We start from the raw sequence: 14,553 nt of genomic DNA on the forward strand, positions 1-14,553 counted from the left end.
AACGCAACACCAGGAACATATCCTCTCACTCCATTAGAGGGGTGAGTGGTTTCGATCTCAATTGGATGTGTTCTTGTTGTGTTTTTTGTGGTTTGAAAACATTCATAAATTTATTAATATTTATTAAATAATATATATATATATATATATATATATATATATATATATATATATATATATATATATATATATATATATATATATATATATATATATATATATATTATATTTTGGTGTGGCTAAACATAAAAGAAATTACAAACTAAATCATATTAAAAATGAAAAATAATATTATTTAATGCAATACATTACAATGAAAATCGTCAATCATTCATTTCTTGAAAATAAGCTAAAATAACATTATTGTTAATTGTTTCAAAATCATCTCTTTCTGTAAAAGTTACAAGACAATCATTTAACCACTAATCACTCATTTTGTTACATAGTTGACTCTTCACAAACTTAATAGCTGAAAAAACACGTTTCACGCTTGTTGTTGCTACCGGTAAGACTAAAGTCAATTTCAGAAGCTTATAAACCTTATCAAATGTGTTGCAATTATTTGTTTCCATAAATTTTGCACAAAGATCTAAAAGTCCTTTTAACTTTGCAAAATTTGGGTCACATCGAACATTTCTAACATAATTCTGAAGTTGATGTCGCAACACCACTTCCGGCTCATCTACAAAATTAGTTGGTTAAAGTTAAACCATCCTTAATAATTTTTTCACAACAAAAGCTACAAATGACGATGAAGGACTCAAACATGAAACACATTCTAAAAGTTCAGTATTCTCTTCTTCAAACCTAGCATTTAGCTCGTGCAATTGCAAATTTAAAACACTAAACAAATAATCGTGCTTATAATGATGCAAATTAGAAACACCAGAAGTTGTAGCATGTCGCCTAGGTTTCTTCACTTGCACATACGGATATCAGGCACATCAATATCATGCTTATTGCAAATTTCAATAACCTTAGATATAAGTTCTTCTCATACATCATTCACCATTTCTTGTAATTCTTGTTTGGTAGCATTGACAAGTGACAAAGCATTCAAAAGATTTTGATCACGCTTTCGTAATGCTACACTTAAATAATTTGTAAATCCTAAAACTCAACCATCATATTTAACCTGAAGATAAAATCAAAGGATTGAAGCACATCTAACAAAAACATAGTTTCACTATATTTTTCAAATGACGTATCATTCCCAACTTCTTCAAGTACCACAATAATGACACCACACAAAGTCATCAAACTAGTGAGAGTCCTAAAATGGGAACCCCAATGAGTGTCACCCACTCTAGCAATAAATGATTCTTGATTTAATCCACTACTAGTCTCTATCTAGCCCTCTTCAATCAATTTAGCAAATTGAGTTACTTGTTTGTCCTGAAGCAATTCTTTTCTCTTGTTAGAAGATCGTATGAAATTAACAAGCATATTGACCTTGCTAAAAAAATCACAAACATCTTTTTGAGTCTTAACACATGCAACAAGTGCCAATTGAAGTTAATGGGAAAAATAATGCACATAATATGCAGATGGATTCTCATTTTGGATTAAAGTTCTCAAACCACCAAACTTACATCTCATATTGCTATCTCCGTCGTACCCTTGCCCCATAATGCTAGATATACTCAAGCCATTAATAGACAACAACTTCTCAAGTGACTCCTTAAGTGACTTAGCACTTGTTTCTTTAACACTTACTATGCCAAGAAACCTTTCTTTTACCAAACCTTCATTATTAACATCACGAATAACAATAGCCATTTGTTATTTACTAGCAACATCACCAGATTCATCAATCAAAGCACAAAACACATCATATGCAATATCACATATAATTTGTTGAGTTATTTCACTTGCACAATTAGTGGAAACATCCTTTTGAATCTTAGGGGAAGTCATAAGGTTATTTCTCGGAGCACAATCTATTACACTAGCTATCTTTGGGTTAATTTCCTTTAAAGTGTCCACCAACTCAAGAAATAGCCCCTTAAATAAAGAGTTAAGAGGATCCGCCACTCCCTCTAAATGACATGCCACACCTCAAAAGAAACTTAGTATCTATAAGGGATGTGTTTACATGATATTCGATATTTATTTGCTTAGTTTGATTAACAAACGTGGCCTCAATACTTTGGTTTAGGTTCATCGAAGCATAACCCATATGTACACAATCAATATGACTATTGGAAGAAGTAGCATGATTAGCCAATCTTTGAGCAGTCTTCCAATCATCAAAATCGTCTGCCACAAAGTGATCCCCCCATATTTAGAGACATTTTTAAACAAAAAATATGGCAAACAAAATGCTAGGTCCTTAGATTCACTATAATCAATCCAGTCATACAAATCAAACCAATTTTTTTAAAATCAAAGTTTTTGTGTACCTTGAACAGACCAAGGGTAAACAAAATTGTGAGGAGGTTGATGACGACTTATTTTTAAATAAGTTTTCCTTACCTCGTTTTGGATGTCAGGATGATAGTTTGAAATTGGAGGCCTAATTCCTGGATCTGTTTCCAATAATTCATAATCAACAACTTTGATACTCTCACTTTGATGTTGAGTTTTCGATGCTTCTAGACTAGCCGAAGAAGTAGCTTTATCTCTAAAAAGTACCGGAAAAATTTCTTCATCCTATAAAGAGAACAATAAAAACAATTAATTATAAAGAAAAAAATTTATAAAGAAAAAAAATTGTGAGAAATTAAGAAAATTGATATTTTTAATAAATTTGGGTTTCAGGGTTCAACTCAAAAAGGAGAAAAGAACTAGGGAAATTTAAAATACTCATTTTACCTTTAATTTTAAATCTTCCACAAATAAAGGCAACCAAGATAAGTGAAAAATGAGGAATTATTGAATTAGTAAATATGAGAGCAAGAGGTGGTGGTGGAGTTTGAGAAGAAGAGAAGAAGAGAAAAAGAAGTTATTGTGTTTTTTTTATGTGTGTGTGTGAGAGAGAAGTGAAAAAAAAAAGATATTGTAAGAGAGAGAAAAGTGAGTGGATGTTGGTGATATTTTTTTTCTTTTATTAATTGACTTAATAATAATAAAATTAAATGTATATATACAATATAAGAAAAAAAATGAAAGATCGGGTGGGACTTTATATATATATATATATATATATATATATATATATATATATATATATATATATATATATATATATATATATATATATATATATATATATATATATATATATATAAATAGCACACACATTTTCTCTCTCTCTCTCTCTCTCTCTCTCTCTCTCTCTCTCTCTCTCTCTATATATATATATATATATATATATATATATATATATATATATATATATATATATTCCATTTAATTTAACCACTAACTTTATAGATTATTTTTATTTTTCTACCTAATTATATATTAAGATTTTTTAATAATCAGATAAAATTTTGCAATTTTCATAAACAATTTGATATTTATAATTCTAATATTAATTATTTGAAATCTAAAAGTGTTATATATAATAAATAGATAATAATCAAAATATGTAGAATAAAAAAGGAAAAAATATAATTATTATTATAATAAAAAGGAAAATATAACTTTTTTTATGAAGAGCTTTATTATACCTTTGCGTCTTAAGGACACATTAATCTAGATGACGTTGTTATAAAACTTATTTGGTGAAATTCCACGTTAGAAGTTCGATCCTCCTTGTTTTCGTTTATGAAAAATAATACGTTTAATATATAAATAAAATAAATGGATTCAATAAGTTCCAAAAATATATATGTTAAAAAAATACTTATTAAATATAAGAAAGTTGAGAACAATTAGTATAAATGAAAATGTTAACATATTTGTGTTATTAAACTAATGCATGAGAAAAGTAAAATGCAACTAAAAAGTCGGCAGGCTGTTAGTAAAATAAATTTTTATGATTGTGGATCCGCCCCCAGCTACATGTATGACCTAGTGCTCATTTCCCTTTCTCTTTTCATTTGGAGGCCTAAAGGTTAGAGTCATTTGATTATTGGTAGTTAGTACTATTATCATTTAAAAAAAAACAATATTATTAATGATTGAATTTAATATAATTGGTGTTATTGGGCTTCATATTACGATTAACCCAAAACGTTACAAACCAAAATAGCACAAATGTTAGCTATAATGTGCTCCGCTTCATCCTCTTCTTTGGGTATGTCAAAAAACTTAGGTTTCTCTATCGCCTTCACCATATGCTTCAATGTTTTACACATCATGCCCACTATAGTTCTAGGAACTTTAATGATATCATCGTTTATTTTCTTCACTAAAATGGGGTTGTTCGATATGAACCACAATTTTTGATATCATTTTTCCTACGTTTTCCTAATCTTCATCATCATCTCCATACTTTAGGTATTAAGGAAATCCCTGTCTCCGATTCTTTTGTTGCATACAATATCAAGGATTTTATCTTTGTGATTCCAGAATACCGCATCCAATCCCCAATAAATCCGTTCCTGGTTTTGAATCTTCATGTTCTTAATTGACGAAGACACAATCTCCTATCTTCGTTGGCCTTCCGAATCGTTGTAATGGTGTTTCTCAACCCTTGTTTTGAGCTTTTATCGTCGAACATCTGGTAAGCACTAATTCTTATATTATAATTTGTTTTAGAATTATCGTTCCCTTTTAAGTTGCTAATATTCTTCTTATTGTTATTTGGGCTTCTTCCATACCATTAAAATCCATGGAATACATTAGAGCATTGCCTTTATCGACATGTTTTTTGAGGTGAGAGTTATGTTAATCCCCTTCCACATTACCTTTTTTCTAGTAATTAATAATGTTAATCTTATTATTTGTATTATCTTTCCCCAAATCACCATGACTCTTCCCTTTGTGCTCAATCCCATTTTTACTATTCTTCTGCATATTCTGAATAAGTTTTTGAGTTCAAAATTGTGGTTACTCTTATTCTTGATATGCTCTTTGAGACATCTAACATGCCTTACATTATGCAGGTTACAAACCCCAGTTTTAAAATTGGACTCTTTCTTCGTAACTTGGTCATTGTTGTTACTACTTAGATTCCACAGCTGAGTACACTTATCATCACTTATATTTTTCTTCTTATCCTTATTGTAATTATTATGTTGACTTTTGTTTCCTTTCCTCTTATGTTTATCAAGGTCATCATTTATGTTTCCGACTTCATCCTTTGTCTTGTTAGAGAGATAGAAAATGTTATTGTTATTGGCTATCCTAATGCTTTTTTACCAAGCATGTCTTTATAATTGAATATAGAATCATTTCTAACATTCCATATTCTTTCAGTTATATTGATGAATAGAGATAAGGTGTCTTTGTGAATAATTTGAATGTTATTTCTCATCCAATAAGTGAAATTACGGTTTAAACTTAAACTATTATAGAAGTTAATATTGAGTTGAGATCCAAACTAAACATGGTTTTTCCAATCACAAGTTTTGAATTAGTGATCGGTGGACTCTATTCTAGAGTTGCACCTAGGGAAAAGAGGGTAACATTGGATACCTTTTTTGATAATATTCTCTCTAATAGGTAGGTGATTATCAAGGATTCTCCATATTAGTTATCTTTGTATAGGGGTGACTCTGTTATTCCAAACTTTTTCCCACAATCCCTTGTCACGCTGCAAAAAATACAGACTCGACGCCAAATTTTATTTATTCTAAAGGAAAGGGAAAATAGAGATAAAAACCCAGGAGAATGGTCTTTGTAACTAAGTGGATTCGGAAGTCAGTTATGCAAGGGGAAGGTATTAGCATCCCTCACACCCGTTGTACTCAACGGGAACCACTTTGCTTGTTCTTCATGCGTATGGACGTTGTTATATGAAAGTTACTTCCTATTGGTATAATGGAGTGAAAAATAAGTTTTAAATTAGTGTGCTCGCCAAGGATTTGAACCTTTGTGCCTACGTATCCTATATTTATGCAATAAGGAAGTCAAATATTTGTAGTTCCGATCACAAAGCGGAGTATTTATTATTTGATTTTATTGGACAATATTAACATTCGCGTTCTAGTGGTTAACTTTTCTTATATGCTCACATCATGGGAGGCTTAAGTGTTTGTTTGTTTACTGTAGAATGGATGCGCTTGGATCATATTCTAGCAGTTAAACATTACTTATTTGCTCGCTCATAGGAGGATTAAGCTTCACTCATGGTAGAACGGGAGTAACATGTCTTTTCTGAAGATGTTTTGAAAGCCCTAAGGCAAAAAATGGATTTGATTGGTTATGGTTGATTTTAGTACGGAGACAAGTATCAGATCACAAGCTAGGTACGACCGACAATCTGAATACTGGGAGTTTAAAGGACAGTTTCATCCTAACCCCTATTTTTCATCCAAAAGAGTTTTGATTTGTGAAATGGTTTGGTGAGTTCAATCATCGGTACTTAGAGGGAGACAAGTATCTAATCATTGGCCAAGTACGACCAATAACCAGAATACTCGGGATTTGAGAGGATATTGTAACACCCTTCTAAAATTCCCCAAATACTTAATTAAGATAACAATATATCAATCAGAGTAATATGCAATTAAGGGTGTCACACAATCATTTCACACCATTCATCATAGTAACTGTCATGCTCTTTTATTATATCAAAACATAAAACATTTCAAAATACGCAGCGGATAGAGATCAAATCGATCATTCAAAACATGTAACACATTACATGAAAATTATTCAACAAGGTAAAACATCCCGTCCCGATGTTACATCTATCAGAGCATGACCCACTAATGAGACTACACTAGACTCCAAGCACTAGCTTCTACTCAATCACTGCTCGTTACCTGAAAAATAGTTGTAAGGGTGAGTTCCTCAATCAATATAATAAGCATTATAAAATATCATGTCATGTTAAGTAATTTAACACATTAATCACCCTAATCACATCACACATTCAGTAACGGCACATCAACTCAAACATCATACTCAATATCAACACAAACACCACTCCTCAATTAAATACCCATACGACAAACCAACAAAATGCAACTCTAATGAGACTCGACTCGTCATGCATGTGGTACCATTCGGAGTAAAACTCCCAACTTAAAATTTGCCAATTTAACGAGGCATCAAGGCTTAAGCCTTCAACTTTCAACTTTTGCCAATCCAGGCCAACGTGGTGTGAGCAAAGCTCCGACTTAATGCATATGAACTCCGACAACATGATAATAATAGCAACACAACAATGTTTTCAACATAATCAACTTATAATCAACTTTGACATACACGACTTTAAAAGTCCGACAACATGATAATAATAGCAACACAACAATGTTTTCAACATAATCAACTTATAATCAACTTTGGCATAAACTAAGTATTATATAATTCCCTTCCAAAATGTACACAAGATTCGATTATCAATTTTTCTCTTTTCCCACAGTGTTAACCGGTTAACGCCCTGGGTTAACCGGTTAACGCAGGACAGAACACGCTTCCTGGCCAATTTAACAGTGTTAACCGGTTAACGCCCTGGGTTAACCGGTTAACGCAGACAGAACAGCAATATTTTCACAACTCACAACAGTGTTAACCGGTTAACACCCTGGGTTAACCGGTTAACGCAAGACAGAAAGCTGTTCCTGCGCTAACACGAAGCAGAATGCAGAATTCTCCGCATTTTCCGCCGTTGGAGGACTTCCGGACCTCCGATTCCAATTCCGTAAAAAGCGATACGTTCGGGGAATCACGACTCACACAATTACCGATTCAATTACAGCTTAAACACAGTTTATTCATCACAATTTTTCAGCACTCATCATCCCAATTAGGGTCAATTCAACGGTTTATCACTACCCATTACATGTTAATCTATAATACCCATTAACGATGATAAACCCCCCTTACCTGAATTAATCCGGCAGCCTTTTAGCTTCAAGCTCTTCTCTTCTCCAACCTTTGCTCTCTCTCCACTTTTCAGCCGCTTCTCTGCTTTTCACGTAAAAACCCTCTTTACCAAAAAAAATGAAACTCTTTTCTTAATTCCCACTTATATACTTTCCAATAATTATTATTCCAATAATAATAATAATAAATAATCCAATAATTCCAATTATTTAATTAAATTAATAAATATAATATTAACTTAAATTAAATAATTATCTTATTTTTATAGGGGTGTTACAGATATTGGCATCTAACCACTCTTTTTCTCTCTCGGAGTACCAAATTGAACTCATTTTATTGTTATATTTTGAATGGAAGTCAAGTAATCGGGCCACAAGCTAGGTACTGCCGACAATCCAAGTACTTGAGTGTAATGCACAAGTACGTACACCCCACTTTTGCATTCCATTTTATTGAGAAAAAGGTTTGAAAATGCACTTGATGTTGGATCAAACATTTAGAATTTATTGTGAAAAAGTGTGTGAAGAGATAGAGATAAGGATAGGTTAAGAATAGATAGTAAGTGTAATGGAATGGGTTGAGAAAGGGGTAATGGAATGGATAATAGTGGTGAGATACTTGACATTGGATCAAACACTCATGTTGCTTTGAAGTGAGTTTGATTTGGAAAACACTTGACGTTGGATCAAGTATTCTTTTTGTCTTTTGAAAAAAAAGTATTTTTATCAATTGATTTTATCTTTTTAGTTAGCATGCATGGAAAGCATTAAAGGAAATTAAACCTAAGCTATTAAACTTTCATGGGAAGGAGGGATATATGACCCACAATGGGAGGATGATACAAAATAATACAAGGCAAATGGAAATGGAATAGTTACAAATTACAAACCAAGTACCATGCCTAAAACAATCAAGTGAATGATGTCCTTAAGTATGAACACACAATACAAGGCAAATGATAAGTGCAATAAATGGTGATAATGGGAACCCAATATGGATCAAACTTGAAGTCATATGATAAAGGTAAACACATAAAGAAAATGAAGTTAATATGGAGCCAAATATGAATAGAAAATATGCATAAAAAGTTAAACCACATTCAGTAACAATTTTCAATAAAAATCAAATGGATTCAAAATGGACAATAAATGAACATTAATCACATGAATATGATTGAAAATGATATACACATGGCATACATCAAAGGCAAATTGAAATGACATTTTTAATTTAACAAGATTAATAATCTAATGGCCAATTTGAATGGAATTAACCTAATGGTCATAAATCATGCATGACATACAATTATGAACCAAATCAACACAAATGATCAATCATGAATCAACAAGCAATGCCACATTCTAACCTAATCTAAACAACATGTTCATGGTAATTAATCATTCTAACTAAATGGAAATGAAATCAATCATGTAAAAGTGGACTAAGATCAACAATTAAAAGTTAACATATAAAGTAATTAAAATGATCATTTAAACCTAAAGGATTATCATAAAATCACGACCACATTTATTCAAGATTTTTATCATAAAAATGCATCAAAATATAGTAGCAAAATAATGGAAAAAATATTGAACAAAAGAATGGCAAAATAGCATGTAAAAAGGAATAAAACAAGGGGGGGGGGTCAAAGATGGACACGGGTGCAGAACTGAAATCTGCACATGGGCCCAATAGGAGGCCCATTGTCATTTTAGTCATTGAAAGCCAGGGGTGCAATGGAGAAATGGTGTATACTCAGTAATGTTGCAAGGCCCAATCATTCAGAATCCCAAATGAAACAGTGCAATATGATGGACATGTAATCAACATTCCACATCCAAATGAGTTAAAATTCAAATGAAAAAAGAATTAAAAAAATGTGCGCCAACTAGAAAATATGAACCTCAAGAACTCAGACCATGGCATCACCATCAACCACCTCGTTGGAGGTTGCCTCTGACAATGGTGTGTAGAGGTAAATTCATGATCATCAAGCTATGGATAAGCTAGACGTCAATTAAACCAGAGTTGTCACCGTGCTTTTATTGTTTCTAAGGGAAAAAGGAAAAGTACGAACAAAATCCAAAGATAAGAAGTTCTCAAATCAAAACTAATAAAATGCCAGAGATTACAGGTAGGGAGGTTGGTTACACACAGGGAAGGTGTTAGCATCCAAAGTGTCCTAGGTACTCCTAGGGAGCCTTTTTTTGTGTGCATGTGTATTTTTGTATAAAATGATGTTTGCAATAAATAGAGTGGAGGGACGAGAAAAGAATTCATTAATTATATTTTTGTTTGTTTGACAAGACCTTCGGATTTGTGCCTACGTACCAACATAAAATGAGGGATCAAAACCTCGTAGTTCGTGGTAACAATTTCAAAGTGGATGCATTGCTTTTAACAAAAATTTAAGTTTAACAATGGCACAAAAGACCTAAAAAGGTTTGAATGAGTGTTAGTTCTTTTTGTCTTTTGAAATTTTAAGTCAGAGTATAGTTAGGTTCATTTACAAGTTTGATTAAGAAAAAGGTTTTAAAATGCAATGGCATAAGGCTAAAGTTTGCAATATGGTCTAAGTTTATAAAAACACACGTAAAGAAGATTTAAAAAGGGGGGAGAGATTTGAAATTAAAGAAGTGGGGAACCCTAAGCAAAAATTAAAATTTAAGAGTTTAAAAGATATGACTAATGGATTGCAATCCAATAGACAGTAATGTCATATAGAAACTCCAATTTCGCTTGGACTTTAGAATCAAGCAATATCAATACACAAATAGCAAGATGAGGAGCCAAACATCAAATAAAGATAGCCACATCCAATCTTAGCAACTTTATGATCTTCTTCATAATCTCCCATGTATCAGATGAACTCAAAGATAGGCACTAGACACAGGTTCAAAGTAACAACTTCAATAAGACCATGTAGCAAATGAACTCAAATGGGATCACAATACTTGCATCAGATGAAGTTTCAATTTATAAGCACTTAGTTTCATGAAAGCTGGCATTGGCCAAGTCCTTTTGCATAGGGAGTGTTGCCTAATTCTAAGTCCAATGTCTCAGAGCAAATCCAACAGTCCACACAAATGTCTTTTAGGGTTTTTGTTGTTATTATGTACATTAAGGTCAAAAGACCACAAACACAAACAAGTATATACAATCACAATGTAATCACAAGATAAAGCTCAAATGAGAAAAGTGAAAATGGCATTAAAGTAAAACAATTTAAATGGTATGAAAAATGGAAAATGAATAAAGACTTAAAAATTAAAGTGCATAAAAGTAAATGGCTTGAAATTAAATGTCAGTTGTTAGTTGATTAGAAGTTAGTATTGTTTTTGCTTTTGTTTAAGTCATTCTTTAGAGAAAACTCAACCCACTATTCACAAACACGGATCCTTGAACCAACATCTTCCAAAGGAAGGAAAAAAGGCCAAGTTTCCACACAATACCATGAAAGAGGGGAGACTTGTAATATCACTTACTAGAATGTTATGCCTTTTGTGTCAACAATTTAGCGCTATGTTAAGCAATCGTAATTGGACTTATGTAGAAGTCACATCTATTTGAGGTCGGGCAATAGAAATTTTATTGTTAATGCATGTTAGAGATATGATATTATCATCCATACTCCAAAAATATACCACACTTAAAAGAATATGAAAAGGGGGTGGACCTAATCTCATCCACACTTATGTTGATTTTGCAATTAACTAGCTTTAGGATATAAAGACATCATAGGTCCATGAAATGAATGAGAAGAGAATGGGATTGAGATGAAGTGGGAGGGAAAATGGAATCAACACAAATTGGTCAAATGAGGACTTTTATCAAATTAAAATCATTCATTCATTTTGGGAGATGAAATGTACATTTCATCAATCCCCTAAATCCAATGATTTTAACTCAACAAAGTCAAATCAACCTTGACCAAGGCCCGACAACATAAGTCAATATTAACAAGTCAATATCAAAAGTTCAACATAATTTATTTTGCATTTAAACAATTAAATCAATTAAATAATGTATTAAATTAAATTATGGTTGATCAAAATCCTAAAACCTCATCAAAACACCAAATAAATGGCCATGAGATTTATCATAGGTCAAACAAGGTCAAATGACCTTGGAGAAAAAAATTCATTAATTTTGGAAACTTAAAACTATTTTTAAACAATTAAAAATATTCACAAAAACAATTAAATCATGAAAAATATTAATAATGATCCAAAAAATAATTTTAATTCAGAAAATGAAAGGGGAATTTATTTAAATTTTTTTGGTGAAACTCTCATATTTTTTGGATCAATATTAAAATTAATATGAATTAATGAAAATAAACCAAATAAAATGAAAATCAGAAAATAGAAAAAAAATGTGGACCACTTGATCTCCCTCATTAATTGAGGTGGCAGATCAAGTGGTCCTCAGCGTGCGTTCCATGATGGACACGAGTCAAAGCGCTGCAGGGATGATATATAAAACTAATGCATGAGATTAAAACATTTCAAATGGATCATGTGGTTCAGATGAATGTCAACACACCACCGGAGCCAAAGCTCCGGTCTCCTTCTCCGGTGAGCCTCACCGGACTGGTTCACTCACAATCTCCGCACACACAACACAAAGGTTAGTGTCGGTACAATCAACACATGAGTAAATATCATCGAAACCAAATAAAGATGGAAAATCAAGTAAAAATAAATCAGAACAAGTATCCTCAACCAACTCAGATATCAATTCCATATGAAAAATGGAATGCTCTTCCAAGGGGTGTTTCATGGTATCGAAAATGTTAAATTTTGCGACAATGTCACCAAATTCCATGGATATGGTTCCATCGTCAACATCAATTTTTGTCTTCGCCGTTTTCATGAACGGTTTGCCTAAAATGATGGGAGCTCTGCTTGTCTTAGTCTCTCCTTCCATGTCCAGAACGTAAAAACTGCATGAAAAATTAAATCGTTAACTTGGACAAGGACATCTTACACTACGCCAGTCGGGCGTGCCTTGCTCCTGCTCGCCAATTGGACGATCAAACTTGTATGTTGCAAAGGACCAATATTAAGGTTATTATAAATAGAAGTAGGCATAACATTAATGCCCGCTCCCAAATCAAGTATGCAATTCTCGAATTTACTATCCTCGATGGTACAAGGGACAGTAAAAGTTCCCGGATCCTTCTGCTTTTGTGGCAAAGGCTGAGTGATGGCTGAAACATTTTTCTCACCTGTAACTTTTTCAGATGAAGGTTTGGGCTGAATAAAAGCAGAAATATTTCTTCCCAAGTTAACTCTCTCACTTCCTTTAATCTTCCTCTTATTTGTACACAAATCCTTCAGAAACTTTGCATACTTAGGAACCTGTTTAATTACATCAAGAAGCGAAATATTTACCGCAACTTTTCTAAAAACATCCAATATCTCTCTTTCCTTGTCTCCCTCCTCAATTCTTTTATTTTTCAGAACTCTATGTGGGAAGGGGACTGGTGGCACATACTCCTTTTCTTTAATTTTTCAGATGAAACATGTTCAGATGGAGTAGGTTCAAGTTCAGATGTTACCTCAATAAATTTTTTTATTTTTTTTAGGGGTTGTTTCTGTAACCTTTCCAGATCTCAACGAAATCGCACTCACATTAGCATTAGAATCCTTTGGATTGACAACTGTTTGGGCTGGAAGCTGGTTCGACCCTTGGGCTTGCGTGTTATTTATTTGAGTAGCAAGTTGTCCCATTTGCGTGTTCAAGGTCTAAATGCTAGAATGGGTCCTTTGTTGGAATTGGAGATTGTTGGCGGTCATTTGTTTGACAAGATCTTCTAAGGATGGTCTGGAAGGTGCAGGGGCAGCCACTTGAGGTGGGTTCTGTTGTGGGTTTCCATATCGAAGGTTGGGATGGTTCCTCCAATTGGGATGGTATTTGTTGGTGGACAAGTCAGGAGTATTATTGTACGTGTTTTGATTGTAAAGGTTAGCTGCATAAGCTTGAGGCAACTCAGTAATGGACTTGTCTCTCAGAATAGGACAAGTATCGATCGGGTGCTCATGAAAAGTACAAATACCACACACTGTTGCTGTTTGAGGTTTTGCTACTGCCAGTTATTTGACTAAGGCAGTGAGCTCATCAATTCTGGTCTCTAAAGCTTTGTTGGAAGAAACTTGAATTTGATTCACGCCTTTGTTTTGCACAGAATTGTCTCTAGTAGTGAACTGTTGGGAATTAAGGGACATATTTTCGATAAGGGCTTTGGCAGCAGTTGGAGTCTTATCAACAAGTGCTCCACCACTAGCAGCATCAAAAATGTTCCTATCCATCGGTATCAAACCCTCATAAAAGTACTGGATGAGTAGTTGCTCGGTGATCTGATGTTGAGGGCAGCTGGATACTAATTGTTTGAATCTCTCCCAATACTCAGCCAATGACTCATTTCCCTGTCTAATACCACATATATCTTTTCGGATTGATGCATCCCTGGAGGTAGGAAAGTATCTCTCTAGGAAGACTTTCTTCAAATCATTCAAAGTCGTGATAGAATTCGGCTCAAGATAATATAACCAATCCTTGGCAGCACCCTGTAGTGAAAACGGGAAGGGTCTCAGCTTGATGTGATCTTCGGTGATTCCTTCAGGTCTCAATGATGTATAGAAAACAACCTGAAATTCCTTAAGA

The 14,553-nt window shown here is 33.1% G+C and overlaps 1 pseudogene; it reads right to left on the bottom strand.

Moving 5' to 3' along the window:
* Positions 1 to 323: 323 nt before the first annotated feature.
* LOC127136002 (uncharacterized) lies at positions 324 to 14,198 on the bottom strand (annotated as a pseudogene).
* Positions 14,199 to 14,553: the final 355 nt, after the last annotated feature.

Source organism: Lathyrus oleraceus, chromosome 4 (genome assembly GCF_024323335.1).
Source record: "Lathyrus oleraceus cultivar Zhongwan6 chromosome 4, CAAS_Psat_ZW6_1.0, whole genome shotgun sequence".
NCBI lineage: Eukaryota > Viridiplantae > Streptophyta > Magnoliopsida > Fabales > Fabaceae > Lathyrus > Lathyrus oleraceus.